The 27,369-nt window shown below is 54.5% G+C and overlaps 1 protein-coding gene across 2 annotated transcripts in view; it reads left to right on the forward strand.

Moving 5' to 3' along the window:
- AGRN (agrin) overlaps positions 1–27,369 on the forward strand; it is a 132,639-nt gene that overhangs the window by 23,021 nt on the left and 82,249 nt on the right. The window lies entirely within an intron of this gene.

Raw genomic sequence — 27,369 nt, forward strand, 5'->3', positions numbered from 1 at the left:
ACTGGTCCTCAGCGTGAGTTTTAATGTGCCATGAAAGCCTGGGGGCTGCCTTCATCAGTGGTGCCAAGTAAGCCATAAAACAAAGCTCAGGTGGTTCTTACACGGCATCTCTGCGGGAAGCAGAGCATCAGCTTAGTATCCAAAAGTCTCAGGGTGTATAACTAAGTGGTTTGGATAAAAGGTGGGTTTAGGTATGGGGGAGCTTCAGGCCTAGGACGCGTGCGGATATGGCTCCTGCATCTGTGCCTGCTTTGTGTGGCCTGGTGCTCTGATCGTGGGGTCCTGCAGCCACACCTGGGTACTGGAGCCGCTGTTGTCCAGCAGCCCTCTACTCCGGGGCGGATGGATAAGTTTCCTCAGATAAGTAGGCAGGTCACTTGTGGCTTTGTTTAATAGATGCACTGAGGAGCGAGCTCTTCTGTGCAGGAAGCATTTCCCACCCTCGGCACGTCTCCCTGCCCCCACGGGCTGCTGCATTCCTGGGCAGTGAGGTTGCCTGCAAACAATGGCAGAGATGCATGTCCCTATACGGTGACGGGTGACGTAACCCTGGCGAGGGAGAGACCCCTTCTCCATGGGTTGCCCTTTGTCCCGGGTAGCTCCCTGGGGCATGTTTCCCTTGCCTTTGGTTACGTCTTCCTCTTGGGTGCCAAATTTCTGGATCCCCACAAGCTTGGGAAGGGAAATCTCTGGTCACTCAGCATGGCTTCTTGCCGCTGCGCCTGGGGACACCAAGGGCACAGTCCCCTGTGCCTGCTGCTATGGGCAAGGGGAGGAGGGAGCCGTGGGGCTGGAGCTGGGCCACCGGCTCTGCCGTGTCACTGGCAGGTCCCAGGTTTGGCGGCTTTGGGCACAAAAGCGCATGGCAGGGAGAGGAAAGATCCTGACAGAGGCTGCCCACTGCAGCGGCTTCCAGCCCTGCCCTCAGAGTAACGTCCCTGTCGCCTAAACATGGCGCATCTCCCCGGCCTCCGCGCGCTGCTGCCGACACATCTTGGCAGGACTGGGCAGCCCAGAGCTCTGCCCATGCAGGCGGTGGGGCCTCTTGGCTTGGGGCAGCCTTTCACTTAGAAAGGTTGGTGTAAAGGGGTGTGATGCACGTCAGCACATAGGAGGTGAATTTTCCCCTGTTAAAGACTGGAGGTGTGGAGGGATTAGGCAGCAGGCTCAAAGGGAGGCGACTCTTATGCGGAAACAAGTTAAACTAAGGAATTTGTTGCCAATGGATGGTGTAAGAGCCAGAAATATTAAGGGGCTGAAAAAGGATTAGGCAAAAGCATGATGAGTAAGTGGGTCAATCAGTTATTTGGCAATTGTGCAAGTTATGCTAGTTCTGGCTGAGGAAGTCCTGAAGAGCTGATTTCCAGACCATGGGATGGTATAATAGGGTATAAGTGAGGGCTGAGCAAGCTGGCCTGGCTCTGGTGCTCCTGTTAAACATCTGCTACCAGCAGCTGTCGGCGGGATATGAACCAGAGGGACCGCTGGTCCTGCCACAGTGGCCTCTCTCGTTCTGGCCTCTCCAGCGTTGCCACCGTAAGGCTTGGAAGAAGGTGAGCTGCAGCGTGGGAGCAGCGGCTGTCACACGCTGCCTGCTTACTGTCCCCAGGCACAGAGAGGGGGATGCAAAGCCAGGCTCTCACACAGGAGTTGCCAAGGCTTCAGTCCCCTCAGTGCTGTAACCCCAGTCCCCTCCCAGTGCTCCTTTCTGGGATGGCCTGGTGTGCCCCAGCCTGTGAGGAGGCTTCACGCCTGCCTGTATGTGCACGCTTGGGCGCTCTCCATTTGCAGGGCGGGCGTGTGGCTTCCTCAGCGCAAGGCTGGGCAGGCCCTTGTGCTGCAAAAACCTGCCGAAGAAGCTGCCTCTTCTTCTCCAGTCCCCTCCTGGCCTGCTTTCCCTCCGGTTGTGCCCGTCCTCCCCTGCGGTGCCGGCCCGGCAGGCTGTGGGTTTCGGTGCGGGCGATCTCTCGGCCATGCGGGCCATGGGTAGTGCTCCATCTGCAGCGTGCCTCTCCCTGCGCGGCTCCACGCTTCGGGTCGGGTGGGAGGAAGGGGGATGCAGCAGCATCCCAGTGAGTCCTGTTTGAGCACGTGTGCTGGTTTGGGGTTGCAGGGCCCAGAGAAGGGTGGCAATGCTGGCAGAAGAGCCCTGCTCTGGTCCTGCCTCTGGGGGAACTGGGGCAAGATGAGGAGATGGGGTTGAATATCTGTCCTTTCGGTACGCTGCAGAGGGAGAAAGAAAACTCCTGTCATACTGACTTGCTGGTGGTGGGCTGGAAGGGTCAGAGTGCTCTGCACTGCAGCTGGAAGGATTTGGCTTGAGGACCCTTAAATGCATACCAAAGATACAGCTCCTTCTTCAGCCTTTTTTTCCTCCTTTTCCTGCCCAAGACTGCTCTCCCTCACGCATGCATGTGCTCTGTTTGTGTAACCTGTTCTGGCATGTGCCCTGGTCAGGTGGATTATGTGGGGCAGAGCTCTGCCAGCCTGGAATGCCAGCTATGCATCCCCTGGATGCAGAGGCAGACACCCGCCTGTAACACGCCAGTAGCTTTCCTGCAGCACTGGTGCCTCTCGGAGAGAATGTGGGCAATGCCGGAGCTTGTCAAAAGGTGCGGGAGGGGAAGGCTTGGGAGGCAGCACCTCTGCTGGGCAGGGGAAGGTGCCCAGCTGAAGAGCAGTGCTGGTGCAAAGCTGGGTCTGGTGGTTAGGGTGTGAGGCTGCTGGAAAGCAGCTGGCATCCCTGCCTTGCCCGGGGCTTCTTGTGTGAACTTGCTCAGGTGCTGCAAGGCTGGAAGCTATTCCTCTCCTTCCACAGGAGGCGTGGGAGGCTGTGGGGTGGGGGGCTAGAGCAGAGCTGGAGTTGCAGAGTGCCTGTGGAGCTCCAGCAAGGAAAGGGAGCGCTGCCCCGGAACGGCTGGGGAAACTCAGGGCAGTCCCTGCTGGGGTAGAGCTGGGCTTTGCCTTCCCAAGGCGGCTGCTGCTGGCTTAGCAGCTCATCCCTGAAGAGTAGAAGCGTGACGTCCTGTGTGCACGTGCTTCCCACAGAGTTCCCCTTCCCTCCCTCATCAGTTGTTCATGTAAAAAGGTTTAAATCTCTTTGTGGAGAGAACTGCTGGTTCTTTTCCACCGACACCCAGGCAGGATTGTGCCAGGCACAGCGCTGCACTGTTCTCTGCAGGAAGCTGAGGGTGAAACTTCTAATCCTGTAGAAAAAGCAATTTTCCATTTGAGGCAATGCTGAACTAGGCTGCAAATCCATGTTCTTTCAGTGCCTGCCCCAGAGCAGCGGGTTCCTGGCTCCTGCGTGGTACCAGGGGTGCAGTGGGCAGGAGGGAGCTAATTCCTGTGATGTTCTCATAGGCAGTGCAGTTATTCTTAGAGGGCTGGGCAAATCCTCCTGTATTATCAGGGTTCCTGCAGTCCTGTTGCCAGGGTTTGTCAGTAACCCCTAGGGACAGATGCATATATTTAGCTCTCAGAATAAGCCTTGTTTTTTCGCTTGGTGGAATAGTATGGATGGAGATAGTATCCTTGGAGGATGTCAAACGAGTACCCTGCGCCCTTAGAGGTACTTCTCATGAAAAGCAGAATTCTGCTCTACTCGGCCAGGTCTCCTGCCTGTTGGCTGGGGCTGTGCTCCAATGCTTGGACCAAATCTTTCGGGTTAGGTGGTTCCAGTACTCACCTTTGCCTCTGGACTGTGGCGTCGCTCAATGCAGAAGAATTGCAAGGTCCAAATCAGCTGGCGATCTTAAGCTGAACTCAGGTGGTCGCTTGTTCCCAGGCTTGCCCCTGTTGGCCCACAAAAGCCAAACTTGTGAGGTGGTTCATAGGTGCTCGGCATGGCATGTGAGCGGAATGCTGGGATGTAGAGGGGTGCCAATGGTAGAGGTCCTGCTGCTTCTGGTAGTGGAGGCTTCTGTCTCTTCATAACACTTGTGAGAACCGTTGCCTTACACTGGACAGGCGCTGCAAGGCTGAGCCCCCGGGACGTTTGCGTGGCCAGATGCAGCCCCAGGGGACACGGTGCTCCTTGGAGCAGTAATGTGGAATGCTGGCTGCGTGCAGCCTTCTCTTGCCAGGTGAACTAGAGCAGTGAATAGGAGCCGTGTGGGGCGAAGGGGTCCGTGTGCTTCCCGGGCAAGCCCTGATGTTCACGGCGACGTGCTGTGCCAGCTGGTCCTTCTCTTGTATCTCAGTTGAACAGAACCCTGGGCCTACCATGGCAAGGCTGGCAGCAGTTTGCCCAAAGCTCCTGCATCGAGCCTTGCCACGTGACAGCCATTCTTTCAGCTTTGTAAAAACTTCCTTTTTGTGCCAGTTTTGTGTTTTAATTATTGCATAGATGTGGTGGCAGAGGGCTCTCGGGTTGCAGCTTAGATGGTAGAGGTGGCACTGCCAGACTGCAAATGAGGCTTGTCACTCATTATTCCTTTCTTCCCTCCCTGCTGCTGTAAGCTGGGCTTTGCAGCAGCAAAGCCCCATGTGCTGGGCTCATCTGTGTCACTATTGAGCTCTGGGGCTCTTTTCAGGGGGAAGAGGATGGTGAGAGGAAGTGGAGAGGGGGTGGCCGTGGGCCTGCTGGAGCTGGGAAGAAAAGCAGCTTTGTGAAGCTGCCCCGCCAACCCAGCAAATGCCTGGCTGGAGCATGGTGTTGATGCAAGCACCTTCCTCTTAGCTGTGCTGCCTGGGAGGGTGTCATGGTCTGTGCTGCTGATATATGGAGCCAAACTTCATATTCCCAATGCTCTGGCTAGGAAGAGTCATTAAAGGTGGGGTAATGGCTACAGAAATATGATGGAAATGAGCTTTCTGGGGTGGCCTGTCTGAATTAATGGCAGTAGCTTGCACAAAGCATCTTACCTGTCCACCCTGATACGGAGAGCAGCCTGCTCCCTTTTCTGCTTAGAAGCTGCTTATGTACTTGAAAGCAGTTTATCACCTCTCCCCTCCGATGCAATTCCTCCAGGTTGAGCAGCCACGGCTCTTTTGCTCTGTGCTAGTCGGTCCTTTCTTCTGGTTTCTAGGACCAAAATCCACATTAGCAATGGATTGCTACTGTTTTTCAAATTGCATTTTTTTAACCTGTTTACTTGTGTCTGCCTATTGTGCTGACCGTGTGAAAGATGAGCTGGATAACGTCCAGCTGCGGGTACCTGGGAGAGGCTCTTGCTCTCTGGGCGGGCTGAGATTAGGCTGTGGGGAAGCTGCCTGGCCCAGAACCGCTACCTGCTGAGCACTCGTGCAGGGGAGCAGCTTTGTCGGGCTGGCTATTCCTGGAGCAGGTTTGGGGCAGTCTGCACCACCCAGTCTGCGTTCTGCTGGTGCCATGTCTGTGAAAGGCAGCGGTGTGTGCTGGGAGTGGAAAACAGCTGCCATTTGGTTATTCCATGGACCACATGCAGTCTGCCTTCCATGGAAATGAAATTCTTTCCAACTTTATCTACCGGATATATCCTGTTGTGAAGTTTGTTTGGTGTTTTTATCTCCTGTAGTCCATCTTTGTTTTGGAGCCGCTCAGTGGAACATCAAAGGCTGGATTTTCCCACCCACTTATTTGGGGAAGTACGCAGCTGGCTGAGCCTAGGGGCAGTGCCGCTCTATGGCAGAGCGAGAGCCTCCATCGGAGCAAGTGCCCGCTTCACTTCTACATGTGCTGAGGGATCTTGGGCCAGCCTGAAAGGCACTGCCAGAGTCCTGGGCACACCTTCAAACCTGGGAATGTGAGAGAGAGAAGCTTCTGCTTCCAGAAGTGGCTGTAGCAAACAGAAAAAAGAATGTCTGAGTTTAGACCCCATATCAAAGGGATCTGATAACCTAAATCTGATTAACTAAAGGAGGGTAGATTTAGACTGGATTTAAGGAAAAAAATTTTTACTGTGAGGGTGGTGAAACACTGGCAGAGGCTGCCCAGAGAGGTGGTCGATGCCCCAGCCCTGGAAACACTGAAGGCCAGGTTGGACGGGGCTCTGAGCAACGTGACCTAGTTGAAGATGTCCCTGCTCACTGCAGGGGGTTGGACTGGATGACCTCTAAAGGTCCCTTCCAACCCAAACCCTTCTGTGATTCTGTGATGCTTTTACTAGTTTGTGAAAGCTGAGCCCTTGGACTGTACTGAGGAACTCTTGGCTCCCCGATCAAATTGCACGTCCTGACGTCAGATGGCACACGGACCCCGGTGGGGCAAAGGGGTGGGAGCTGCGGGTGCCGGGGCACCCCTCGGGATTTGAAGCCACTTTTACCTGCCCGCCTGGGGAATGACTGGAGCAGGTTCCTTGGGCCCGGGGCCGCAGGGGCTGGCACCGCTGAGCCTGCAAGGGCCACTCGCCAGCACGGGGGGAAGCTGGAGCTGGCCCCAGCAGTTGCGCAGCGCTGGGCTCGAGAGCCTGCACGTGGCAGAATCCTGCTTCTCATGGCTTCTGAGATGCCGCTTGGATTACAAGGGACTGATGGCAAGACATGAGAGGGTCTTACAGTGAGTCCCAGGTTGATCTGTCAGCTGGCCTCACCCCAGCTGTAGGCAGCAGCTTTCCCATTGCTGGAGAGAAGACGGGGCTCTGGTTGGGCTGAGCTGCTTGGAGCCAGGAGGCTCTGGGGTGGTGAATCGCGGCTGGCAGTGCAGATGGGCTGACGGGCTTGGATCCCTGCCTTCTCCACGTCACCTGCGGGGAGGCATTCTTGTTGCATCTGCTCATCAAGCCCTGCACTGGCTAAGGTTCACCTGCCACCTTCTTGGTCTTTTTCCCAGGCAGGGGTGAGGTGTGCTCCCTGTGGCCGCCCAGGCTCAGACTCCGCAGCTGCGCTCGTGGTGTCCTCCCCGGGTTTGCTTCCCTGCTCCAGCTGCCCGTGCCAGGCTGCTGCTGCAGGCAGGGATCAGCCGGGCTGCGCCCCATTTCCAGCGGCTGTTAGCTGCAGCCCTCTGAGCTGGGGGGCGAACCACAAGGCTTTCCAGCTAGCTGATGTTGATATTGCTGTTGTTACAAGTGATTCTAGTTAAAAACCAAACACCCTGCTACTAATGGCTTCCTCGCAGAAGCCTAGAAGGGTGCTCTGTAGGAGCTGGATGTCTGATGTGGTGCAGGGTAAACATGTACTTCCCAATCTCACACCGTGTGGTTTTTCTTTTCAGATGAACTTGAGTTTTTTTTTCTCTCCCCAAGTATGCTGAATTCTCATCCCCTGAGAACAGAGCTGTCTTGCTTCCTCATCCTTCCCTGCAGGGTCCTGCCACAAGTTCTGATCTTGCTGGGGCTTTGACAGCTCCCTGTTTTTCAGGGTGTTTCTCTCCTCGGCAGGGTAGTTCCCAGGCCAGCTCTTGTTCCTGGCTTTATTTGCTAACAAACTGCAGGAGACATTTCTGAGCTGCCTTGCTGGGATGAAGGGTATAGCTATACAACTTGAGCTAGCCTGTTATTTTAAAGCTGCCCTTCCTTTTGCCAGTCTCATCACAACGAGTCTGCCCAGGGCATTCTTGAAGAGGTGGTGTCCTGCAGGCAGGCCTGGGAACCTGCTCTGCCTTCTGCAGGGTAACACCTTGTTTGCTCAGCAAAGGGGAGAGAAACAGCAGCTTTCTCGGTGCTTGGTTGTGCTGCGGCACTTGCTGCTTTGCTTGCCATAGAGGGCTGCATCGGAATGGCAAATATGCAGACCTCAAGTGATCTTCGGGGTAAAGCACTAGGAGTCTGTTTTCAGTGGGGTTTCGTAGCAGCGTGGGTAAATTGGTTTGGACAGAACACGACCCTTCCATTTGCGGCCGAAAGCGAAGCTGGTGGTAGATAGAAATAGCTTGGAGATTTGTTAGTGGATGAAACTCTGGTTGCCTGGGAGCATGTCTCCTTTGGATGAAAGCTAGGGGGGCATATCAGCTGAATTCCTCCTAAACTCTGCCTTCATCCCAAGTTTCCTACTGACACCAGCTGATCTACTTCATATTTTTCTGGCTCATGAGAACCCTTGCTTTCTGAGCTCAGAGGTGCTGGCTGGGACCCAGTTCCCAGGCACTGAAGCAGGAGGGAATCTAAAGAAACCCAGGCTGGAATTGTTTTTCTAGACTGATAATTTCTCCCAGACAGCTCTCGGTTAGACTCCTAGCCAGCTGGACTTGCACTTTCTTTGCCCACGGGAGTCTCTTCTAGACTCTGCAAAGGCCTTGTGGAAGGGCAGCCTGGCTCCCTTGAGGCTGCGAGCGATGCTTTCAGCAGCGTCCTGTCACACAGCTCTGCTCGTGGCATCTGGATTTAAATGACATGGAGGCAGAAAGGAGCGTGGCAGGACTGGTGGGAGAACCTGGCTGTGATTCGAGGGTGCGTGGATGGTGATGCGTAGCTTTACAAAATCTGGAAGCATCCTCTGCTCAGGGTTACAGTTCTGGGAGCAGCCTTGCCAGTGGGAGTATAGGGTGTGCGGTGTTGCCTTCTGCATGTGTAGCTACACTGAACTCATCTTACCTTGACATCATGCCCACCCATGTGCTACTGTTGTGCAGAGTCTAGTGTGGGAACTGCAGCTCCATCTGGATTTAGCCAGCCTTCCCCACATGTTTATTTTCTGTGGAGTATTGCCTGTGTGCTTCAGGCTGGGCTTTTACCAACCCCACCTACAAGAGATTGACCAGAAGAGTGGAGGAAACAAAAGGAAAGAGGTGCTTTAAGATGGCAGCTGGACCAGTCCTGCTGGTGCAGGCCCATGGGCAAACTGCTTCTGAAGGCAGGAGGCTGTGTTTGTCCCACTCCTGCCCTGCCGTTCAAGGCTGTGCTGCCTGTCCTCCCACCCAGAGGGGCAGTGGCTGTGCCTGAATCGGTGGGCATTGCCTTGGCAAGCATGTCGGCGTTCCCGTGCTCCTGCAGAGCCTGGCCCTGCTCCCTGCGAGCATCACGCTTGGCAGGGATGGCTGGCAGTGGCACTGGGAGCACTGGGGGCTCTCGCGTGCCCAAAGGGAGCTGCCCGCTCCCTGCCTGCCAGTGGCTGCATGTGCTGGGTTACGCTGCCTCTGTAGAAAGAGGAGTGTGTGCGAAGTACTTCTTCCCCGGAACGAGGATGTTGGACATCCCACCCCCTCCGCCCAGCTGAAGCGTGGGAACCCTTTGGTGAAGTGCTGCCCCCGGATATTGGTCCCCCGAGCGGGTTGGTGTTTTTCTGCCAGAGGATGAAGGGAAGCAGCAGTGCGGGCTGGAGCCCCTGCCCTGTGAACCCTGCCAGTGATCTTCCAGTCACTAGGGACCCTCTGGCCATTGCATCTGTCACAATAAGGGAAAATAGTGCTCCAGGGCTTCTGTTTCCCTAGCAGAGTCTGGTGGCTGGCTGGCTCCTTCACACATATTCTGTGCCTTTTGCTCGGCTTTCCAGTGGGGGCTTTTCCTCCCCCACTGCAGAGGTTCTGCACTCTGACCCTGCGCACGCAGATCTGCAAGGACTCCGCTGCAGAGGACGAGCGCTTCCTGCACCACCGTGGGTTAGTCTGTCTGCACAGAGCAGTGCCTCTTGCTGCAGAGGGCTCCTGGGACGTGGGTCTGGCCACCTCTGCCCTGGCGAGGCAGTGGCTCCTGTCGCAGCGGAGGGAGGGGGATGGTGCCAGGCATTTTTATGCAGGAGACCCCACTTGCCTCTTGCAGCTCCAGGTGCAGGAAGGGGAGGTTTGGGAGCTCCCTGCTGGGACCGTGCACTGGGGGAGGAGGAAAGCATGCTGTGGAAGGGCACCAGGGACATGCACAGCATTAGTGGGACCTGCAGTGCTGTGCCTGGACAGGAGGGGTGCACGGCTTGCCCTTGCTGCAGGAGGACACCCTGCAGAGGGGCCTCGGGCACAGCCTTGCACAGTTGGAGCTTTGTATAGGGAACACCAACTTGTCAGAGGGAGTTTCTTAGTTTCTCTTCTTCCTCCCAGCCCTCTGGCTTCTGTGTCCCGTTATATGGGGTGTAATGGGACTTACATGTGGTGGTACTCAGGGGCTCTGGCCCTGCTGTGCTAGGCAGGCTGGTCTCCATGTGGCACATCGCTCACAGAGCAGCCGTGGTTCACACGAACGTGTGGCCCAGAGTCCTTGGCAGAAGTGGCTTTACTGTGCCTGGCCCACGTGCAGCTCGTGATGGCGCATGCCTGCCTCTCCATGCGCCGCGGTGCCTATGGCACGGGACATGAGATAGCCTTACATCTGAGCATATGTACATGCTGCCCTTCCAACTCCAGCCTGTAGGGTCAGCAGCCTTGCAGGAAGCCGTTGGTGGGGCTGGGAATCTGCACTGCCATGTCTTGTAAGCGCTACCCTCGCTGCCATGCTCCTCCTGAGTGACAGCTGGTCCTCTAGCAGCGCGTATGAGGATAGAGTTGAAAGGAGCTGGCACTTGCTTGAAGCCTGCCTCAGATTAAAGGCTTTCCCTTCACAGTAAATCTTGCATGTCTTACATCTTAACGTGTTACATTCTTTGCCCTGGAGCAGGGCTGGAAACAGGCCACTGGAACGCTGACCTGTTACAGGAATCACGCCTGTGTACGACGTGGGAGATCCGGGTGTTGTGCTGGATGTTGCTCCCGAGTGGGCTGGGAATGGATTGGCTTTGCTCTGTGGGAGTCTTGGTCAACGGGACGGGCAAAGGCACAGCGCGGGCTGTGGAAGCTGCGTGGCACTTAATGGCTGTAGGGGACAGATAATTGGCTCTGCTGGTTCATTTCAACTGCATCTTGACTTGTATGTGTATTTTGGGCGTTCGGTGGTTGTTTCAAACTAATCCTAGTGCTAGCTCTGCATCTGCAGCTAATGGCAGTTTAACACTGGTTAACAGCCTTGCAGTTCAGACAGATGGTCTGACTACGCTATGGGGGTGTCAAAATACAGGAATAATTGTTTACAGGCAGAAAACTGCCTACATGGGAATTGACACCCAAAACTTGTTGGAATTTGTTCAGAAGGAGCCCATGGCCTCAATCAATACAGGATGTGTGCAGCAGGATCCCTCCCCCAGAGAGGGGCTGTCAGAGCAGCTTAAAGACGGGAGAGTCATGGGGCTGTCGCCTGGTGTCATGAGGCAAACAGCGTGACCTGGCCGGGCTGGTGGGCACTGTCCTCTGGCTCCCGAGCGCCGAACTCCTGGGAAGCAAGTGCCTAGAAGGCAAGATGCTTTATGGTCACCGCCTGCTCCTTCTGGCCTGCCCTGGCTCGCTGCCTAACGGCACGATGGAGCGTGTCCCCGCGCTTCTGTGTACCGCGGGGATGGTCCCAGGCTAGGTGGCAGGTGAAGAGCAGCGATGTGGCTGCAGGAGCAGAGTCTCTCCTGCCCTGGCAGAGAGAAGCAGGGCACATTCCTCTGCCCTGACTTCAAAGGTTGTTGCTGCATATACAGAGCCCAGCAGCCTTGGCAACCCTTGCTGGCCCGAGCATTGGCAGCAGCTGTTTGCTGCTGTTCCCCGGCTCTGCTGGGCTCTCGCTGCCCTTTTGGCCTTACCGCTTTGGGAGAGGTGCCCGTCCCCTCACCACGGGAGCCAGGGTATGTGCTGTGGGTACGTGACTCGGCTTTCCCCGCTCTGCTGTTCCGCAGCCCCTTTCAGGCAGTTTACATTGGTGTTGTTTCTACCTGCTCTCTGAATCTGTATTGTCCACCATGGTGACTTTGAGGGAATTTTGGAGTGTCTCTAACCTGCATTTCAGTCTCGGCACCCTCCTGGAGGGGTATCTCCTCATTCGCCGAGGAGGGAAGCTGCAAGAATGGTGCCCTCAGCTTAAAACCTTAAGTTAAAATGGAGTGACATCGACCCAGTCCCAAGGCTGATCCCGCCGGTAGGATGGGACATGGCTCCTGATCTAGAGCATCTTTATGCTGCACCGCAGCCCAGAGGGACTGGCTGGGTGAGGGGTTGGGCTGGTCCCTGGGACAGAGCACTGTCCTGCAGTTGGGATGCAGCACCAGCCAGCTCCCTGCTGCAGCACGGCGTGCTGGGCTCCACGCCTGGGCAGTCAGAGCTGCAAGGAGAGAACAGCCAGGCCACCCTGTGGCTTGGCCCCTCAGTTAAACACAGGAGATCATCTACTGGTGTCTTGCTTCTGGGCTGTTTGGGATCCTAGCTCTTGCCTTTCTCCAGAGGACGGTTAATCTGGGTCTGTCCTTCTGCAGGGAAGGTGATCTGCCTGTCTGCAGGCATCTTCTCAGCCGAACAAAGTAGGGACACGCCGCATCTTTATGGGAAGAGCGGATGAATAAGTGGTCACCTGAACGAGATAGCAAGGGGACTTATTAGGGCTTGTAACTACTCTATTAGGGCTGGGGCAGGATCAGAAAGTGCAGGCCCAAGTCGTCCTCCGTTGTCACTTCTCTGTGCAGTTAACACAAGAACTGAATTTGTTCCTTTGGCTTTCTACGCCGGCGCTGTGTGGGGAGGGGGTATTGCACATCCACAGTAAGCTGCTCCCCTCAATCAGGGGCACACCTTTCTCGTGCCTACCATTTACATCCTTGGGTCGCCTCAGCCGAGCCCCTGTTGTCCCATGGTTTCTCCCCTGATTTAAGCAGAGCACTATCGCCCAGGGGAGGGTGAGTGAGAGGGCTGGGTTGTCCAGAGTGCTGATGGAGGTGTTGGAGCTTTTCCAGCTCTGGCTTACTGCCCAGCTTTTTCTGAGCCATCCAGGTGACTTCAGCTGCATAACCCTGTCCCTGTGTTGGGCTGCAGTAATGTTCCCAATTAGGAGATTCATTTCCTAATAGCAGGTTTTAGGCTGCAGTATGGGCCAGCAGTAGGCTCTTGCTTTCAGCTCCTCCAGCTGATTGTGGTTCACTGGCTCCCTCGAGCCTCCTGAGCTTTGCCCATCTGATCCCAGCCCTCCGTGGGGACTTCAGAGTAAGACTCCTATAGTTGTGCGTTCCCCCCACGGAGCATTTCAGGTATATCCCTTGTGGCAGAGAAGAAACATGGAACAGATGTTGTGGGCAGGTTGTAGAGGAAGAGGTGGTAGTGGAATTGCCAGCAACGGCCTTCGGAGGTCCTGCTAGCCTCTGCTGCATGAGCTAGGTGTCTGGTGCATGTGGTGACATGGGGCAGGTGGACCTGGGAACTCCGGGGTGGGAGAGTCTGCTCACGTGCTTGCCTCTGTCTCTTTTCTCTGCCAAGATCCCATGGAATACCCTGGCTGCTACAGAGCAGAGTGCGTGCCTTCGGCACAGAGAGCTCTGAGGCTTTGTGGAAGTCTGGTGTGGAAGGGAGTTGCTAGAAGGGAAATAAACTTGGTTTCTGCTTTCTTCCTCCCCATCCTCACTGTGTGTGTGTCCTTTGACTGTTCCGTGTCCTGGGCTGTACCCTTGGCAATGCCCCTCCATCCTGGCAGGCCTCCTGGCTGGTTCACTCGGATGTTTCTTTGGCAGATGGATCTTTTTCCCTTGAGGTGTGTGGCCCATTTCACGCTGCACTAACTGATGTTACCCAGCTGTGCTCCACACCATCATGCCTCTTCCCTGCCACCAAATACATGTTTTGCGTGGGTTTTAGTAGGCATATCCTTCCTTACCTGGTTGGCTCAAGCACTGCTCAGCCACCTCCCCTTCCTGGGGAAAGGCAAGTGCTCTTCTGCCACTTAATCTGTCTGTTTTCCCCCTTATTGGGTTAACTTTTGCTGTAGCGTGCAGAAGAGGACGTGTGGGTAAGCTGCTGCCCCTGGGACTCAGGGTGCTGCACAGCCTCATGGTGCAGGGAGTCAGGCGTGCCCCCTAAGCCACTTGTCAGCAGCCGGGCAGGAACCAGGGACTCCGCTGTCCTCTGTGCCACTGATAAGGCTTATCTGCCTTCTGCTGGAGTCCCTGCAGATCTGCAGGGGTCAGCGTTTCTCCCTTGCTTTTATCTAGGCTCTTCTTCATATGGCTTTGATCTGTACCGTTTCTCTGGCTTGGAGTCGGGGTGGGTGAGGGATGATGCTTTGCAGGTCTGCTGAGCAGTTGGCTGCTCTTGGGGGGCTGCAGGCTTCTGGGGGTGAGTGAGAGTGGGGTGGGGAACCTTTTGTGCAGGGGACGAGGAGTCAGATCTGGGGGCTGGCTGAGCACCGTGATGACCCCTCCTTCTCCCCGACTCGGCGAGCTTTTCTCCCTGGCCAGCAGAACCAGCCTGCGCTGCCCAGGGAGAAGTGGGGCAGAGCGGCTCTGCTTGGCAAGTCTGTGGGCAGAGTTTACTCTGGTCTGACCAACTGTTTTTGCTTTGTTTTTTTTTGCATGTGCTGTCCTCTCCCACGTGGATTCTGGATTATTCATTACTAGGTAAGAACAGCATTTATCTCCTTTCTTGGACTGAAAGTGGGGCAGGGGAGGCTGGGACGCATTTGGTCTTGACACACAAGGACGCCTTGTGTGATGGGAACTTACAGCTTCAAGGGAACGGAGTATGTGTGCGTGGGAGGCTGATTACTTGGATCAGCCTGTTCTGGGCAGTTGCTAGCTCAGCCAGTAGTGTGGCTGCCTGGAGGGCTTTTCGGCAAGGAGGGAGCTCTCCTGTGCAGGTGGCAGAGCTGAGCAGAGCACACAGGGAGAGGGGATGGAAAGAGGTTGCTCCATTTGCCCACTGCCATAAAAGAAACCGCCTCTGCCCCTCTCTGGCTGTTGTTAGGGGAGCGTGAATAGAACTTCCATTTTGCAGAAGTGAGATGGGCTGTGTCTGAGTATCGACTGGTTGACTAGGCATCGGTGGCTGGGGAGGGATGATGGAGATGAGGATACCTGGAATGCTTTAAAGTGGGGGCTTTCTCCTGCGTTACGCACTGGCAGCCAGAGTTGGTAGTGATGCTTTCCATCCTAGGAGAGGTGACAGAGCTGGCTTCTCTTGACGTTCCCACATTCCCACTGCATGACTGGGACCTGCACCAGGCATCCTTTGTGGATGGATTGAACCTTTCTTCTCTGTTCAGTTTTAAATCTTCTATTAAAAAAAGTGTAAAATCCTGGCCATCTCAGCTTCCTGCTAGGACCAGTAATGCTCTGGGTTCCCAGAAGAGACCCCAGCTTGTCTTCCTGGCCCTCCTGCAGGTAGAAATGTTGCAGAGCCTTTTGCATTCTGCAAAAGAGCGTGTTAGGGGCAGGCAAGAAGAAAAGCTGAGAGTTGCAGGACTCTGAAGCAGAAGGGAGCTATTGCAAAAGCCTGACGGTATTGGACAGCTTTGTACCACTGGCAGCATGGTGGCTTGGAGAAGTAAAGGGAGGCAGTTTTTAATGAGATTTATTTTGGTTTTCTCCTAAGCCTCTGGAGTGGGCAGCTACAAGTCCTTCACTGAACCTCACTGCCAGCCCAAAACCTGTTTGCTTGGGGTGACTGGCTGCTGCCTCTCTAATCCTGCTTTACCTGTCTGGGCTCCTGTGCCATGCTATTTCCTTTGGTGCTAATGATCCTTTATAATAGCCCTGTTCACTCACAGCACTTTGTAGCTAGAGACTATTCTGCATCCTGGCACCTGTCTCCTGGATTTTGCGGCACCCTTAAATACATCATGTACCCAGGAAGGTCTAGAAATATCTCATGATTTGCCACTTCTGGTCCAGAAGATCTTGTGGTAGTGGAAGATGTCCTGTTTGGGTGCTCTTCTCCCAATTGCTTGTGTGCTGGACTTGCCCTGTCTTGGTGGATCAGGAGGAAATGCCCTGGGGAGTGCTGCATCCTTGCCCCGTGTTCTGTCTTTTGCCTGGTCTCCCGAGCCTGGACTCATGCCGTAGTCCTCAGCCTTGGCACTAACCACCGAGCACAGCAGCTGTAGTCTGGTCCTCATTACATCCTCTTGGAACAGGGAATGTACTAGCCCTGCTGTGAGAAAAGAGCCCCTGGAGCAGAGGCAGCCTCCACCCTGGCTCTCCTTGCACCTGGAGAGGCAGTGGTTCCCCATGTAACGGTAACACAAGCATGTGGAAAAGTGAACACTCAGTGCTAGTGTTGCTGCTGGGAGCTCTTTGGAGCACTCGTCTGTTCTGAAGTGCCAGCTTGTTCCTTTACCAAGAGGAGAGAAGGGTCAACTTACGCTTAAAAGGCAAGTGTGAGGTTAACGGTCAGTGCAAGTACAACATTTTCACTCCCTGATAACTTCCCTTCTGGAAACAAAACCCACATGGGTTTGACTTCAGTAAAGATCAATAGGATTTATAGAGGCTGTTCAAAATCTTCAGGGTCAGTTGGTCAAGTGGGGTAAATTGGGAGAGCTTTGCCAAAGGTTATAACACTTAATTGGTAGCAGTGCCTCCAGTCTGGTGCTGTGATTTAATAGGAAACCTGACCCTCTCTGCACAGCCTCTGGAGCCCAGCTCTGCTGGGAGAGCAGCGGGCTGGGAGCGGCCGGCAGCTGCCGAGGGTGCTGCTAAACAGCTCTCACAGAAATGCCCGATTGAGTTTGGTGGCCTCGGCATCACTTTAAGAGCACTAACACCAGCTCTAGCATCTAATTTTTTTGTCTGGTCTGTTTTCCTTGTGTGTGTTAGCTGGACTTCATGATCCCTGCAAGTCCCTTCTAACTCGGGGCATTCTATGATTCTAGTTTACCTGATGGCCTAACCAAGGGCCACCCCTTCTGCATTGCAGATGCACCGGGGAAGCACATTTTGGCCTTCTAAAGACAAGTGGGAGCCTTGCAATTTAAAAATACGTATTTCTAAAAACACTGGCATTTGTCTTAGGTTTCCTTGGCTAGGGTTGCTTTCTTCATGAGAAACTTAATTGGATGCAGCAGTTCACTTTGAGGACGGAGGTGGGCAGCTGAGGCTAGCAGCGGGAGCAGGCCAAGTCCCTCACTGCCGCTCTGGGAATGGAGCGCTTGCTGCGTGCAGGACACCCCCTCTGTAGCGCCCTGTGAACCCCCTTTCCCCGGTGGCCATGCCAAGCTGCGTTCCCCTGCCCGCTGCTCCCGGGGCTGGCTTTGCTCGGGTGCACCTGCGGTGCTGCAGTCATGCCTCCCCACCACGGCTTCCCGCAGCGCACCCAGAAGGACCATGGCCACCAGATTCGGGCATCCTGGAAGGGGCTGGGGTAGTTGTGCTGCCCTCGAGGCATGTGTCTGCCTGCTGCCCTCTGCTAGAGGCTGGCTAGAGCCTGGCTTTTGCTGGAGGGTTTATTTGGACCCCTCCTGCTGGGAGATGCAGATTCAGCTATGAGGCGCTGTGCCCACCGGTGAATATGTGATGCAAAGTAGATGGGGAGGGAGGACACAGCCTAACTAGTATGAGGAAGGGGTCAAGGGGGCTGCCTTGCTGGCTCCTGTGCAGGAGCCTGTTATCATGCTGTGCTCCTGCTGTGGGCTGCTGGGCAAGAGGAGAGGTAGAAAAATGGTGGAGCTTAATGGGTTGAAGGAGGAAGGGTAAATGCAGGATTGTGCTGGAATGAGGTGGGAGTGGAATTAGTAGGCTGATGATGGGCAGCAGTGAAGGATGTTATTTCAGGGTCTCCATTAAACAATTAAGAGGGAATTTTCTTTAGCCAGAGAGAAGAGAGTTAAATGCTGTGAACGGAGGCAGCTGCTTGTGCTGTCTGCCCTACATGGGACTCTGGCAATGACAATTCTCCAAAGGGAAAGAGAATGAATTTTAATGAAATCTTGAAAGACTTTAAATTTTCATGTTAACTTCAATTATTCAGAACAGTCGAAAAGCAACTTTAAAGCTTTATAAAGAGAAAGGAAAAGAGGCCAGTTTGATTTTTTTCTTTTTTTTTTTTCTTAGATTAATTGATTTGCATTTTGTTCCACTGCAGTGAAACATGGACATTTTAAAGACACTGGTGTTGGTTATTGCATCTGACAGCAGTGCTGAGGAGGAAGGATATCAGGAAAAGACTTATGTACTGCCTGGGGCATGGTAGAGGTACCAAAAGAGCCCAGTGGGGCAAAAGGCTGTGTTGTCAAGGACATGGGGACAGTATCTATATGGGGTGCCTCATGGGGTTGCAGGCTGACTCTGGCACTGCCTGCTCAACCCCGAAAATTGCCTGCGTGGGGAGGGCCCGTGTGCTTTTGGCCTCTCTGGTTCCGTGTGATGCCTCTGTTAGCGGCAGGTGGGACGGCTGCTCTCAGTGCTGGATTGCCAGCTTGGAGGCAGGGGATGCAGTCTGGCCTGAGAGATGTATTCCCACTTTCTGACCTAGGAAGGGCAGGTATGAGCCAAGCCACGGCTTGTACTGAGTGTGATGCCAGCCCGTGGCTCTGCCCCTGCTGACCCTGGGCCCATCCACAAAGGGCAGCAGTGAGGCGGGGGGTGCCTCTGTTGTGGAAGGCTTTCCACCCTGCTGCACTCTCAGCAGCTGAGGCTGAGCCTGTGGAAGTGGCTGGGATGGTGAAGAGGATAAGTGTGCAGTTTCATCACCTCCCAGCCAGCTACGCATGGGGTGTGCCAGCGTTGGAGCTGTGTTCAGGCTCTTGGATGGGTCTGGTGTGCCTCTGCCAGGGCTTGGGTACCACTGGGACACCCATGGGCCCTGTGGGGTGAGACCCTCTGCCTCTCCAGGGACTTCTAGGGGAAGCAAAGGGAGCCTTTTGTTATCCAGCCTGTGGTACAGGTGTTCAGAGTGCCACGCTGCGGAGAAGGAGATCCCCTGGGACTGTGTGCTCAGGCTTGGCAGCAGTGGGCGTGAAGAAATGACTGGCAAAACACAGGGCTGCCTGCCTCCTGAGCCCGCTCCCCGCTGTGGGGTGGAGGGAGCTCTGCTGCAGCAGAGATGCCTGTTGTTCGTGCTCAGGTGGGACACACAGCTTGCTCTTGCTGGGGACTGCGCCTGTGCTCTGCCGTGACCCTGCCTCCTGCTCTGAGTGGCCTTGGTGTTCAGAGCATCCTCAATTCCCACCGATTTCAGCAGCCTGATGCGCTGCAGCCTTGGCTGTCTTAGCTCTTGGAGGGGGGAATGCCGTGCATCTGCCTGTGCCCAAGGGCCTGCCTTGCTGCTGGTTGCACAGCTCGCTTCCTTGAAAAAGGCGCTTGCTTCTATCTTGGTCCTGTGGTCTTTCTCACTTCCCTCTCACTAAGCCCGGGGCATCTGTCTGCATTTCTGTTTCGGATCCCCAGTAGGCTGATGCCTTGCCTCCCTCTGAGGGTGCCTCACTGGTGCAGAGGGGCTCCGTAGCACAAACACATCTTTTATTCCCTGCTGCTGAGAGCTGCCAGGCCTGGCTCTCTTCCCAGAAAGCAGCGCTAGTTTAGAACATAAGCAGCTATTGTCTTAGCCCTGGAGACTGTGATCTGAGCTCTGCTGGCGGTGGTGGTGGGGGGAGAGGGGATACAGCATGCTAAAGGGACTTGAGAAAGGAGCCCAAGGAATATAGGAGATTTTCAGGCTCTAAATTATGCTCGTCTCACCAAAAATAATGCGGGTGCCTACTTCTCCTTTGACATTCGAATAGCTCTTCCACCCTGTCCCTGGGGGTGGCTGTTACAGTTAGTTTATGTCTAGCAAAGACTGGGTCCTTTGTCTTGCACAGGCTGGGGAAGGAAATGGAGGGGTGGGAAGAGGGGTCCTACAGTAAGGGTCTCCTCCTGGGAGTATAACCCAGCTGGATCTGGGATCCCTCATGCTACCCTGCTTGTAGAGACTGGCACTTGGGACAGGGAAGCTGCTTAGGGCTGGACTCATCCATATCTCTCTAGTGAGGTGACAAAGCCACTGGTGAACATCGTGTTGGGGGCAGCAGGTGACATCCTTTCCCGTTCAGCTTTGTATCCTTGTAGCTCGTTCCCCTCGCTGAGGGATGCGTCAGGATGGATTTTGGTGTGGGCTTAGAGCATGAAGTGCTGCTTCCCAGGGTTTTCTGTCCTGGGATAATAAACCATGGTTCCCTGCAGCAGGGTCTGTGGGCCAGCTCAGCCCCTGGTAGGGGATGAGACCGGCTGTGGAGGACAGCGGTATGGCCCAGCTAGGTGTGCTGGCTGCTTAACTACTGTCCGCTTCCCTCTGCGGTGTGACCAAAGCTAGTGCTGCATGGGGTGCAGGAAGGCAGAATTATGAAAAATAGCTTGCTATAAATCAGAGATTCTGCCTGTGCTTTTATTTGAAGAAGTTGAAATCCAGCACAAGAGCAGAGGGATGATTTAGTAAAATGAATAGGTGGTAAGTTGTCACCTGATGGGGGGGAAACTTGTCCAGCACAGAGAAAATAATGGCTTTTGATGCCACAGTGACTCAGAGGGGCCGAGGGCTGAGCAGAGGAGGGTCTCAGGTCTTGTCCAGGTCCTGAGGCGGCTCATGGCTATCCTGCCTCATTTTGGGTCTCCCTATTCCAGGGAACAGAAACAGCTCTGCTGCTCTGCGCAAGGACCTGACTGACCTGTTCTTATTTGTGTCTTTGGCTTTGATTTGTTCTGGCTTCAGCCCTGTAATCCAAGGAAAATCACTTCACAGGTAAAATTACAAGTGAGGACGGTTGGGTAAGGGAAGTGTAGAGTCCCTGCCAGACCCTCTAATCAGCCTTGAGCTGTGGGGAAGGAGGTGAGTTCCTGGAGCGTCTTGTGCCTGTTTTCCCCTTCATGAAAGCAAGGAGGGTGCAAGGGAGCTAATCATGAGGCTATTTCACAAATCATTTGGCTGTGATGAGCTGCACTCTAGAAAGAGGGTTTGAGATGCTGAGTTTTTTCAGCTTAGTCTGCTGGAGTGGTGATTCTCTGCCATTCGGCAGGCTGATGCCTGCAGCCAGCCTGGTCTAAGTAAACTTTCCCTGGCTTCAATAAAAATGTTAGTGTAGTAGCGACTCTGCCCTGTGGGTTTTTTCCTCCCCCCCCACCAGTGCATCCCGGTACCCAACCCACGGCAGCTTCTTAAAAGTGTGTTTGGTGGTGGCACAGAGGGGAAACCTCAAATCCTTGCAAAGCAATTACTGCTAATGAGACACTTCCTACACATCTGGTTTCAATTCTGGCTGTGTTTTGGGGACTGCTCTTCAGAGCTTGGGAATGGAGGAAGGTGGGAAAACCCCTACCTCCTCTTCTCCGTTCCGCAGCACCCTCCTTCCAAGGTGGCAGTTGGGCTGCTCATTAGCTCCCATCTTGCCTGCCAAACCTAAACAATTAACACAGAAAATTGCACCTCTCCAGGGAGATTCAGTTTCAGCAGCAATGATCATTGGATGCTGATCGCATGCCAATTGATTGATATGTTTTTGAGAGCGAGTGTAATGTGTTTAATTAGTGTGTAATTTACAAGAGCAGGGAGGACTGGATGCCCCAGACTTAAGAAAACTCCTGAATTAATTGCCAACTGCAAAGAAAATGGAGAAATCTTCTCTTTTTAGTGTGTGATTGCTTGGGTATCATAGACTCATGAAGGATGGAAAAGACCTCTAAGATCATCAAGTCCAAACGTCAACCCAACACTACCATGTCTCCTAAACCATGCCCTGAACTGCTGCATCTGTGCATTTTTCTTTGAACACCCCAGGGATGGTGACTCTCCCACCTCTCCTGTTCCAATGTCTGACCACTCTTGCAGTAAAGACATTTTTGCTAATATCCAACCTAAACCTCCCCTGATGCAGCTTGGGGCTGTTTCCTCTTGTCTGATCTCTTGTTATTTGGGGGAGCAGAGACCAGCCCTCCCTCACTCCAGCCCCCCTCAGGCAGCTGCAGAGAGCGAGAAGGGCTCCCCTCATCCCCCTCTTCTCCAGGCTAAACCCCCCCAGCTCCCCCAGCTGCCCCCCAGCACACTTGTGCTCCAGACCCTGCCCCAGCCCCGCTGCCCTTCTCTGGACACGCTCCAGCCCCTCCAGGGCCTTCTTGTCCCGAGGGGCCCAAACCTGAGCCCAGCATTCGAGGTGGGGCCTCCCCAGGGCCGAGCACAGGGGCCCCATCCCTGCCCGGCTCCTGCTGGCCAGCACCCCCAGGGCCTTCTCCGCCGGGCACTTCCCAGGCCTGGAGCGTTGGATGGGGTTGGTGTGACCCAAGGGCAGGACCCGGCCCTTGGCCTTGTTAAACCTCACACAGCTGGCCTCAGCCCATCGATCCAGCCTGTCCAGGTGCCCCTGCAGAGCCTTCCTATTTTTGAGCTGATAGATGTTCTCGCCCAACTTGGTGTCATCTTCAGACTTAGTGGGGTGTGTTCGATCATCCAGATCATTGATGAAGATATTAAACAAGACTGGCCCCAACACTGAGCCCTGGGGAGCCCCGCTCGTGACCAGCTGCCAACTGGATTTAGCCCCGTTCACCACAGCTCTCTGGGCTTGGCCATCCAGCCAGATTTTTACCCAGTGAAGAGTCCACCCGTCCAAGCCATGAGCCTCCAGCTTCTCTAGGAGGCTGCTGTGGGAGACAGTGTCAAAGGCTTTACTAAAGTCTAGGTAGGTAACATCCATAGCCTTTCCCTCACCCACTAGGTGGGTCACCTGGCTGTAGAAGGAGGTCAGATTGGTCAGGCATGACCTGCCTTTCACGTCTTTGTGTGGGGATTTAATGTTAAATTGATGGAAACTGGCTATTCCAGCTTTCCCCAGCCCCTTGTCTCAGTCACTGGATGCAGGAGGTATAGCAGAGCTGCCTGTTCCTGCGGGGCTGAGCTGTCAGCCTGCCCGACTGCTGGCTCCCAGCACTGCCTGCCCACTGCAGCTGGGAGGTGGGTGCCTTTGTGCCCCTGGCTTTCAGTGGCATCTTGGTCCTGGTCCCCGACCTCTTCCAGAGAGCCCACCCTGGCCTTACGTGGATTAGGTAAGCCTGAGCCACAGGGCTTCAGCTCCAGCTTCTGACCATTCACATCAGGTCTTTGTTTGCATGCAGATTTGCATGGATCCTGGGCCCTGCTGGCTGCTGGTTTTGGCAGCCAAGTGCCTTGTTATCTCAGTACAGAGCATGGCCTTGGAGCAGGATGCAGAGAAACAGTAGGGAGGGTCATGGAGAGAGGGATTTCAGGAAGTCTGTGTTGCTTTTGTGCACTGAGCAGTGGGAAGGTGGCGTGGGAACCCTTGGCTTGTTTCCTTGGGAATGAGACTGCCCGACCTGGATCTCACTGGTAGGCTTATCAGGGACGTTAGTGTGAGGGCAAAGAAAACACCGTGGTTTCAGGTTCCTGGGATCCTTCAGGCATCCCTCCTGGCCCCTCAGCCCAGCTGTTCTGGTTCTGCAGGTGGTCCAGCTTCCTCCCTTGGGTGCACTGTTGTCTGACTGAGAGGAGGGGTGCAGGTGGACAGTATCCACCCCCAGTGCCCCTCACTGGCATTCAGCAGGTCCCTGCTTCAAAGGAGGTCTTGCAGACGAAACCCCCTGCCCTGCGCAGTACCCCGGGGTTGTGCCCTTGTTTGGTTAGCAGTTGTCTCTCTGTATGGCCAATGTGTAGGGCCTCTGCTTCAGGCTGGGATCTCCAAGCGGTGTTTTCCCCGAGGACAGCTTGCCTTGGTGAGTTCTTCCGACCTGAGCGGCAGGGACATGGTCTGAGATATGTGTTGGCCAAGTATCTCAGGAACTGAGCTGTTAGGCAGGAGATGGTTCTGGCCTTGCAACAGCTGTGTTGGGTGACTTGTCCAAGTCACATGTGATTTCTCAGAAGTACTAGTTTTTGTGATGGGGTGGCTGAGCCTCTGGCAGGAGTAAGTCAAAAAGCATGTACTGGGTGCGTTAGAGAGGTAGGTCTACTTTGTTCCAGCCTTGGCTGCATGCCTGGCCTGCACTGCCCAGGCATGGAATGGCACGGCACGAGCACCAGCTTCCTGTTATGCATTGCTTCTCCGCAAATCTCGGGTGTATTCTCCTGCTCCGAGTGTATTTCTGTTCAGGAAAACTTTCCGTAGTCAAGTGCCTGACCTTGGAACAGAACCTCCTGCTCTCCTTTCTTTTTTTGTTTTATTTAATATATAGTAAAATAAACTTACTTTCCCCTTCTTGATGTTAACAGCTGCTTCATTGAGCCGCAGCACGGTGAAGGGAAAATCAAAGCACAGTGATATTTGCTGGAGTTGAAAGGCAGGTCAGGCTCTGGGGCTACTCGTCTCAATTGCACTTTTGTTCTAAAAATGAGAGGGAGAATGCGTGCACCCTGCCGGGCTGGTGTGATCTCCCGAGCCTTAGGAAGAAGGAGCAGGAGCTGCGGGGTGGAAGATCTGCAGGTCAGTGTGTGGGAAGGTGCTGGGGTGTCTGGGACTGGATCCGGCGGTGCTGGCGCTGGAGCAGCACTGTGTGGGTGGGTGGCTGTTGCTGAGCAGAAGAGCGATCCGGGCTGCCTTTGGCTCAGAGGCCTCCATGAGTCACAGGCGGCTTCTGGCTCCGTGGGGTCAAGTGTTCAGTCTTGCTGTGACAACGCCAGCCCAAGTGGGTGCATCTCAAGTCCCTTAACCCTTCTGGGATTCTGCTCCCCACCCATAAACTAGAGCTAGCAGCACTCACAGGGGACACTGACCCTTTTCTCCACCCAGCCCTCATCCCTTGTGCTCTTGCCTGTTGTTCTGCAGCCAAGGCAGCCAGGTGGGATTTGGGCCTGGCGCAGCACTCATGTCTCTTGTCCTGGTGCTACAAAGCTGCAACTCCCATTTCCTGAGGGCTGCAGCGCTGACGTTGGCAGCTCTGTGGTGGTCTTGGCTAGGCAACTTCATCTTCTCTTCTTCACATTCTTGTTCTTTCTGATTTTCCTCTGACTCTGAAAAGCAGCTGCTGTTACAGTCCCAGTGAACATCAGGTTTTGCTATCTACATGTGAAAGCTTCAGTCACTATCGAGTGGGCAGGCAGTAACACTTCCGTACCCAGTACAAAGCCCCAGCTGGACTTGAGGGTCTCCATGCCCCAGTTGCACCTACTTGTGGGGGCCACAGGGTATCTTAAGAATAAAAAAGAAATGCTGCTTTGGGAATGCTGTGCTTTTGCACATGGGAAATGACATCTTCTGTTTCCAGCTTGTTTCTGTGTGTGCTCCATACCTCTGCTGCAGTTTCTCACTCAGCGGCCTCGGGCATGTCACTTGTCCTCTGCGCGTTAGGCGACGTGGTCTGGACCGCCTCGCAGGAGCGCGGTGGAGTGGTGCGGCGCCCTGCCGGGGGGCGCTCCCTGGGGTGCCAGGGCTGTGCCGCTTGTGCCAGCGGCCGAGGGACCTGCCCGCTGTGAAGCAGCGGGGTGAGAAGTGCTGTGTGTGCAGTAAATGATGTGTGACTGAGCGTTGTGCGGTGGCTGCTGCCAGGCAGCCGCTGGCTCTCTGCCGCGGGGCCTGAAGTGACCAGGCTGAGCTGGGTGAGCTGCCGTACACCCGCACAGCAAAGGTGGGGGACCTGAGACTTCCCCTGCTCAGTGGGAATGTCCCCCAAAATATGCAACATCCGATGACTGCCTGTGCTCCGTTCCCTGCAGTGACTGCCTCTCTCCCACCCCGGCATTCACGTCCTTTCCCTTGGCAAGGAATAGCGATTGAGTCAAATCCCGTGAAACCCGGTGGGCAGACAGCTTTGTAGGAACCCCAACCTAGCACGCCTTGCCTCCGGGGCTTCTGTACCTGAACGTCCCAGGAAAAGCCCCTGACCCCTCCCTGCACGCTGGCAAAATCAAGTCTATTCTGCTGTCCCAAACATGTTGCTGCTGCTCTTGTGCCTTCCTTTTGCCTTGACAACAGGGCTCTTCAGAGGTGCTGCCTTGGCAAGAAGGGGCTCTCCTGCTGCTCCCCCAGAGCAGCAGAGTAAGAGGAGGTGGGCCCTGTTCCCTTTGGCAATCCCAGACCGTGCTGTCCAGGGGACCAGAAGAGCCATCTCTTCTGCCAGGTGACAAAAGGATATGATGGGGATAGTGCAATCCGCATAATTTTAATTTAGAGGCATCAGAGCGCAGGAAGGGAGGGAGTGCTGCAGTCCTGCAGCCAGGCACTAATATTTCATCTGCACCAGAGCTGGCCATGGGGTCTTGGCTTTCATTTCTGTTTTTCTTCCTCTTTTTATAAATTAAAATCCCAAAATAACTGTGCTGCTCTGGGATATTTTTAAGCTGTTCTTCCCCTCTTCCTTTCTTCCCTGCATCTCCCAACAGCTTATAGCTCAGAGGGCTCCCAGTTGCCAATGGAGAAGGCTGCACATCACTTCCTTGCATGGGGCCGTCTCCAGCCCTCAATGCTCACTTTGTTTTTCCCCTCATAGTCTCAGTGAGGTGTCAGGACTCTTCACAGTGTCACATTATGCATGTCCCACAGCCCATTGTGGGAGCTGATGCTATCGTGGCATGCAGAGTATGGGGAAGGCCTCAGCACCTCTCAGCCTGGGTACTGGGGCAGTGGATGAGGCTCTCTTTTCCAGCTGCATCCTTGCCTTCCTCCTCCTCCGTTTCCTCTGCTACGTGGCCCAGCACGCTCCCTTTCCCTGGGAAGTCACCCACCTCCGTCCCCTGCATCCCACCCGTCTGGCCATGCTTCCCCTGGGGCTCTGTGTCTGTCCTTTCAGCAGCCTTTGAGAGTCCAGCCTAAGAAAAGCACACGAGAAACACCACGTACTCCAAACTCCACCATGCTTTTAACTATCTAACAGCTAGTGTGTGGTCCTGTGGGGAGGCTGCAGGGTCTGGGTGGAATAGGAAAGAGGGGCTGAGTTGCATTTCACACTAGGAGATACCCACGTCCTGGTGGGACACAGACCTGGCTGTGAGGACAGCTCCTATTTCCGTAGGCATCTAGAATGAATGCTATAATGGTTACAGGACTTCTATGCTGCCATAGACTGCTTGCAGATAAATAAGCTGTGCTCAGTAACTATGAAAATGCTCAGCTGTTTAACTGTTAACCCTCTCTTTCATCATGTGTGTTGGGAACCTTGTTTCATCTTGTGCTCTGGTTTCCTAGACTTCAAAAGTAGTTCCAGCCCAGGTAATGGGTTTGGATAGGAGGTATCCAGCTGCTACGGTAAAGGATGTGCCCCTTTGAGTTGGGTGGGAAACATCTGATCCTTGGTAGCCTGTCCTGGGAAGCTGGCGTGGCTGCAGATAGCTCCAGGCTTAGCTCCTGAACATTTCCAAATTGTGGCGTTGGTTTCAGAAAATCATCCTTTGACAAGGCGACCCATGAAGTTTAACAGTTAATGCATGTTGGCTTCTGAGTCTTCGCCTGCGCTTGTGACATTCTCCAGGACCATCCTTGACCATCCTTAACCATCCTTTGTAAGGAAGGAGCGCAGGCTTCTCCGTGGATCAAATCAACTGTGGTGTCTTAATCCCGCATGCTTGTGTTGTGTGGCTGATAGTCAGTGGTCAGCGCTGAGATGTTCCTGATGGGGTTTTTGTTGTCATTTGCACATATTTAGTGTTCTGGTTCTGGGGCCCTCCGTTTCTGCCTTGTTTTGCTGTGCATGATATAGGCTGTTGCAGCGTGCAATGTCATCAGTAACATCAGGATCGTGCTGTTTTCTGGCTATCTGCAGATTTGGGAGCCCATTGTGCCATGAAAACATTTTTAAATCAATGGGCGTAGAAGGCTAACAACCTGGCCGCGATCTTCTGGGGCGATC

The sequence above is a fragment of the Phalacrocorax aristotelis genome, chromosome 19 (assembly GCF_949628215.1).
Source record: "Phalacrocorax aristotelis chromosome 19, bGulAri2.1, whole genome shotgun sequence".
Lineage (NCBI taxonomy): Eukaryota > Metazoa > Chordata > Aves > Suliformes > Phalacrocoracidae > Phalacrocorax > Phalacrocorax aristotelis.